The sequence below is a fragment of the Leptodactylus fuscus genome, chromosome 11, assembly GCF_031893055.1.
Source record: "Leptodactylus fuscus isolate aLepFus1 chromosome 11, aLepFus1.hap2, whole genome shotgun sequence".
In the NCBI taxonomy this organism is placed as follows: Eukaryota; Metazoa; Chordata; class Amphibia; order Anura; family Leptodactylidae; genus Leptodactylus; species Leptodactylus fuscus.
Window position 1 is genome coordinate 63,304,247 of NC_134275.1, and position 6,215 is coordinate 63,310,461.

A 6,215-nucleotide genomic window follows, 5' to 3' on the forward strand; every position below is an offset into this window, starting at 1 on the left:
AGTGAGCCGGTCGGCACTCTCAGCTGACAGACGGGTGCGCTTGTCAGTGATGATGCCACCGGCTGCACTGAACACCCTCTCAGATAGGACGCTGGCGGCAGGACAGGACAGCACCTCCAAGGCATATAGGGCAAGTTCAAGCCACAGGTCCAACTTCGACACCCAATACGTGTAGGGCGCAGAGGGGTCGGAGAGGACAGGGCTGTGGTCGGAAAGGTATTCCCGCAACATGCGCCTATACTTCTCACGCCTGGTGACACTAGGACCCTCCGTGGCGGCACTTTGGCGAGGGGGTGCCATCAAGGTGTCCCAGACCTTAGACAGTGTGCCCCTCGTTTGTGTGGACCGGTGAGAACTTGGTTGCCTACTGGAGGAACTGCCCTCCCTGCCGCCAACGTCACATGCTGGAAACATCTCCATCATATTCTGCACCAATTGCCTGTGGCAAGCATTGATGCGATTGGCCCTCCCCTCTACCGGAATAAAAGACGAGATGTTGTTTTTATACCGGGGGTCAAGGATAGCAAAGATCCAGTACTGGTTGTCCTCCATGATTTTGACAATACGCTTGTCGGTTGTAAAGCACCCCAACATGAACTCAGCCATGTCTGCCACAGTGTTAGTTGGCATGACTCCTCTGGCCCCACCGGAAAGTTCAATCTCCATTTCCTCCTCATCCTCCATGTCTACCCATCCGCGCTGCAACAATGGGACGATTCGAAGTTGCCCGGAAGCCTCCTGTATCACCATCACATCATCGGACAACTCTTCTTCCTCCTCCTCCTCCTCCTCCTCCTCCATTAAACGCAGTGAAGCGGACAGATGTGTGGACCTACTCTCCAGCTGTGACGGATCGGATGCTATCCCTAACTCCTCTGTGTGATCTGAGTTATCCCTGATGTCAATCAGGGATTCTCTCAGAACACACAAGAGCGGGATTGTAAGGCTCACCATCGCATCCTCAGAGCTCACCCTCCTTGTGGACTCCTCAAAGACCCGTAGGATGTCACAAAGGTCTCTCATCCATGGCCACTCATGGATGTGAAACTGAGGCAGCTGACTTTGTGGCACCCTAGGGTTTTGTAGCTGGTATTCCATCAAAGGTCTCTGCTGCTCAACCACTCTATTCAACATCTGAAACGTTGAGTTCCAGCGTGTGGGGACGTCGCACAAAAGCCGGTGTTGTGGCACATGCAGGCGTTGCTGGAGAGATTTTAAGCTAGCAGCGGCTACTGTCGACTTGCGAAAGTGGGCGCACATGCGCCGCACTTTCACCAGTAGCTCTGGAACATTGGGGTAGCTCTTTAGGAAACGTTGCACCACTAGGTTGAAGACGTGGGCCAGGCATGGAACATGTTGGAGTCCGGCAAGCTCCAGAGCTGCTACCAGGTTCCGGCCGTTATCACAAACGACCATGCCTGGGCCCAGGTGCAGCGGCTCAAACCATATTGCCGTCTCATCGAGGAGGGCATCCCTCACCTCGGAGGCAGTGTGCTGTCTGTCCCCCAAGCTGATCAGCTTCAGCACAGCCTGCTGACGTCTACCAACGCCAGTGCTGCAACGTTTCCAACTCGTAGCTGGGGTCAATCTAACAGCGGAGGAGGAGGCGGTGGCGGAGGAGGAGGCGGTGGCGGAGGAGGAGGCGGTAGAGGAGGAGGAGGAGGGGGGTGTTCTTCTCGTGTCCCTGCCAGGAATGTTAGGCGGGGAGACGAGGTACACCGGGCCAGTTTGGGAAGCAGTCCCAGCCTCAACTACATTCACCCAGTGTGCCGTCAGTGAAATGTAGCGTCCCTGTCCGCATGCACTTGTCCACGCGTCGGTGGTCAAGTGGACCTTTGTGCAAAGCGCGGAACTAAGGGCCCGCCTGATGTTGAGTGACACGTGCTGGTGCAAGGCGGGGACGGCACACCGGGAGAAGTAGTGACGGCTAGGGACGGCATAGCGAGGTGCCGCAGTTGCCATCAGGTCCAGGAAGGCGGGAGTTTCAACAAGCCGGAACGCCAACATCTCCTGGGCCAGCAGTTTAGCGATGTTGGCGTTCAAGGCTTGCGCGTGTGGGTGGTTAGCAGTGTATTTCTGCCGCCGCTCCAATGTCTGAGAGATGGTGGGTTGTTGTAAAGAAACGCCTGATGGTGCCTTTGATGGTGCAGGAGAAGGAGATAAGACAGGACCAGGGGAGGATGAGGTAGAAGTCAACAAAGTGGCGGAGGCAGATGAAGTGGTGTCCTGGCTCGTCCTCTGGAGTGCATCGCCAGCACAGTCAGCAGTGGCAGTGGCAGAGGCAGAGGCAGTGGCAGAGGCAGTGGCAGTGGCGTGAACGGCAGGCGGCCTTTGTCCTGCCGTTGCTGCCTGCCACTGATTCCAGTGCTTGGATTCCAAATGACGGCGCATTGAAGTGGTGGACAGGTTGCTCTTCTCAGAGCCCCTAATCAATTTCGAGAGGCAAATTGTGCAGACAACACTATATCTGTCCTCGGCGCATTCCTTGAAAAAACTCCACACCTTCGAGAAATGTGCCCTCGAGGTGGGAGTTTTTCGGGGCTGGGTACGAACTGGAACATCTTGGGAGATTCCGGGTGTGGCCTGGCTTCGCCTAAGCTGCTGACCTCTGCCTCTGCCTCTAGCTACCCTTTTTGGTGCTGCACCTGCCTCAACATCCACACTACTTTCCCCGCTTGACATCCCCCCTGTCCAGGTCGGGTCAGTGTCCTCATCATCCACCACTTCCTCTTCCAACTCCTGTCTCATCTCCTCCTCCCGCACAATGCGCCGGTCAACTGGATGCCCTGACGGCAACTGCGTCACATCATCGTCGATGAGGGTGGGTTGCTGGTCATCCACCACCAAATCGAACGGAGATGGAGGAGACTCTAGTGTTTGAGCATCTGGACACAGATGCTCCTCTGTTAGGTTCGTGGAATCGTGACGTGGAGAGGCAGGTTGAGGGACAATGAAAGGAGCGGAGAACAGCTCTGGGGAGCAGGGACAGTTTGGGTTATTGTTCTGTAAAGCTTCGGAATTTTGGGAGGAAGGAAGACAAGACTGTTGGGTAATAGGAGGAGAGGAGGCAGAGTCTGACTGGCTGCTGGACAATGTGCTGTAAGCGTTCTCTGACAGCCATTGCAAGACCTGTTCCTGGTTCTCGGGCCTACTAAGGTTTGTACCCTGCAGTTTAGTTAATGTGGCAAGCAACCCTGGCACTGTGGAGTGGCGCAATGCTTGCTGCCCCACAGGAGTAGGCACGGGACGCCCTGTGGCTTCACTGCTACCTTGCTCCCCAGAACCATTCCCCCGACCTCGCCCACGGCCTCGTCCACGTCCCTTTCCGGGAGCCTTGCGCATTTTGAATTCCTAGTTAGAAATTGGCACTGTATACCAGTAGTAAAAATTGTGGGTGCACGTAACCCCAATATATTCTTTGAATTCCCAGTCAGACACTGGCACTATATGGCAGTAGCAAGAAATGAGGGTATTTGTATTCCCAATATACTCTTTAAATTCCCAGTCAGACAATGGCACTGTATACCAGTAGTAAAAATTGTGGGTGCACGTAACCCCAATATATTCTTTGAATTCCCAGTCAGAAACTGGCACTATATGGCAGTAGCAAGAAATGAGGGTATTTGTATTCCCAATATACTCTTTGAATTCCCAGTCAGACAATGGCACTGTATACCAGTAGTAAAAATTGTGGGTGCACGTAACCCCAATATATTCTTTGAATTACCAGTCAGAAACTGGCACTATATGGCAGTAGCAAGAAATGAGGGTATTTATAACCCCAATATATTCTTTGAATTCCCAGTCAGACAATGGCACTGTATACCAGTAGTAAAAATTGTGGGTGCACGTAACCCCAATATATTCTTTGAATTCCCAGTCAGACACTGGCACTATATGGCAGTAGCAAGAAATGAGGGTATTTGTATTCCCAATATATTCTTTGAATTCCCAGTCAGACAATGGCACTGTATACCAGTAGTAAAAATTGTGGGTGCACGTAACCCCAATATATTCTTTGAATTCCCAGTCAGACACTGGCACTATATGGCAGTAGCAAGAAATGAGGGTATTTGTATTCCCAATATATTCTTTGAATTCCCAGTCAGACAATGGCACTGTATACCAGTAGTAAAAATTGTGGGTGCACGTAACCCCAATATATTCTTTGAATTACCAGTCAGAAACTGGCACTATATGGCAGTAGCAAGAAATGAGGGTATTTGTATTCCCAATATATTCTTTGAATTCCCAGTCAGACAATGGCACTGTATACCAGTAGTAAAAATTGTGGGTGCACGTAACCCCAATATATTCTTTGAATTCCCAGTCAGACACTGGCACTATATGGCACTAGCAAGAAATGAGGGTATTTGTATTCCCAATATATTCTTTGAATTCCCAGTCAGACAATGGCACTGTATACCAGTAGTAAAAATTGTGGGTGTATATAGCCCCAATTCTATTGCTAGGGGACTTGCAGGGTATTTCTGGGGTGAAGGTGGGGGGGCACACCGTTGGAACGGGTATCGGGGTATATATCGGGTATACGGGAATACACTGACAGTGTATTCCATTCAGGATCCTGGGAAAGCTGGGTTGCGGCGATTGAGCCCGTCAGTGCCACGTTACACTGACAAGCTTCTCCCTGGAATTTAGCTCTTACAAGAGCTGTTGGTTGTCTTCTCCTTCCTATCCTAGCCTGTCCCTGCCTACCCAGAATCTAAGCCCTAGCTAGCTGGACGGAAACCTCCGTCCTCGGTGAATTGCAAGCTCAGAATGACGCGAACCTGGGCGGCGCTGTTCTTTTAAATTAGAGGTCACATGTATTCGGCAGCCAATGGGTTTTGCCTACTTTTTTCAACGTCACCGGTGTCGTAGTTCCTGTCCCACCTACCCTGCGCTGTTATTGGAGCAAAAAAGGCGCCAGGGAAGGTGGGAGGGGAATCGAGTAATGGCGCACTTTACCACGCGGTGTTCGATTCGATTCGAACATGCCGAACAGCCTAATATCCGATCGAACATGAGTTCGATAGAACACTGTTCGCTCATCTCTATTGATTATACATTTAGTGACATTTGTTCCGAACCCAAGGGAAATATTCGATCCTGGTAGCTGAGCTATGGTTCCAGAGAAAAATGCCCTTTCTGACCTACCCTGAAAGATGCTTGTCTTTACCTGCGATCTGAAAGCACAGCATTGTACATTGTGTTCTGGAATCTTAATGGAGTTTAGTGACATTCAGTTTTCTGTAGGCTGGATTGCAATGGCTCTTGCTGATGAATAGCAGTGATCATGCCAAATGTTGCATATTCATAAGGCCATCAGTATCATTGCTAATTATTGGGTTGAATCAGGAATGGCACTAAAAATAAATTCAGTTTTTGGAAGTTAGGCATAATTCCAGTTTATGTGTGAATAACACTGTAGCGGCATCCATCTTTCTGTGCAACATATGCTAAAAACACCTGCACGCCGCAATGCATGCTTTATTAATTACTGATGAATGCGATTAGCAAATAATTATTATTTACGGCATATTACATCGCGATGGTAATAAATGGGGACACAATGTATTGTTTGCTACAAAGAGGAGTTATTAGGAAACAAAACAGATATATGCCTCATGCTTAAAGGGAATGGACAGATTGGTCAGTACGACCCCTTTAAGGAGTCCTCCTGCATGACACTAGCAAGTAATATTCAATCATTTCAGATTTGGTGTTGAGAAAGGCCCTGGTGGGATGGGGTTTAGTGCCTCCAGGGAGTATTATACATTATATATTATTAGTGGTGGATGGAATAATGGAATAGTGGTGTTCAGTGGTGAAACTACCAAGGTAGCAGCAGTAGTGGGTGCCACAGGGCCCGGGACATTAGGGGGCCCGGCGAAAGTAACTCCAACTGGTAACAGGCCCTATTTACTTACCTCTCCTGGCAGGATTCGGGCCTACTTGTGTGATGTCCCTGATATCACATGACAGTGGCCTGTGTCCTTATATGTCGCGACACAGGCCCCCAGTCACATAACGTCCCATACGTCATTGAAGATGGCCAACATCAGTGGGTAGTGCAGCAGAGCCAAGTAATAGTGTTTTTTATCTTTGTATCCCCTCCCCAGGTCTCCGATTATTATACTTCGGGGTCTGAAAAGACATAATACTGTGTGTACATGGGCCATTATGGGGCATAATACTGTGTACAAGGGCCACTA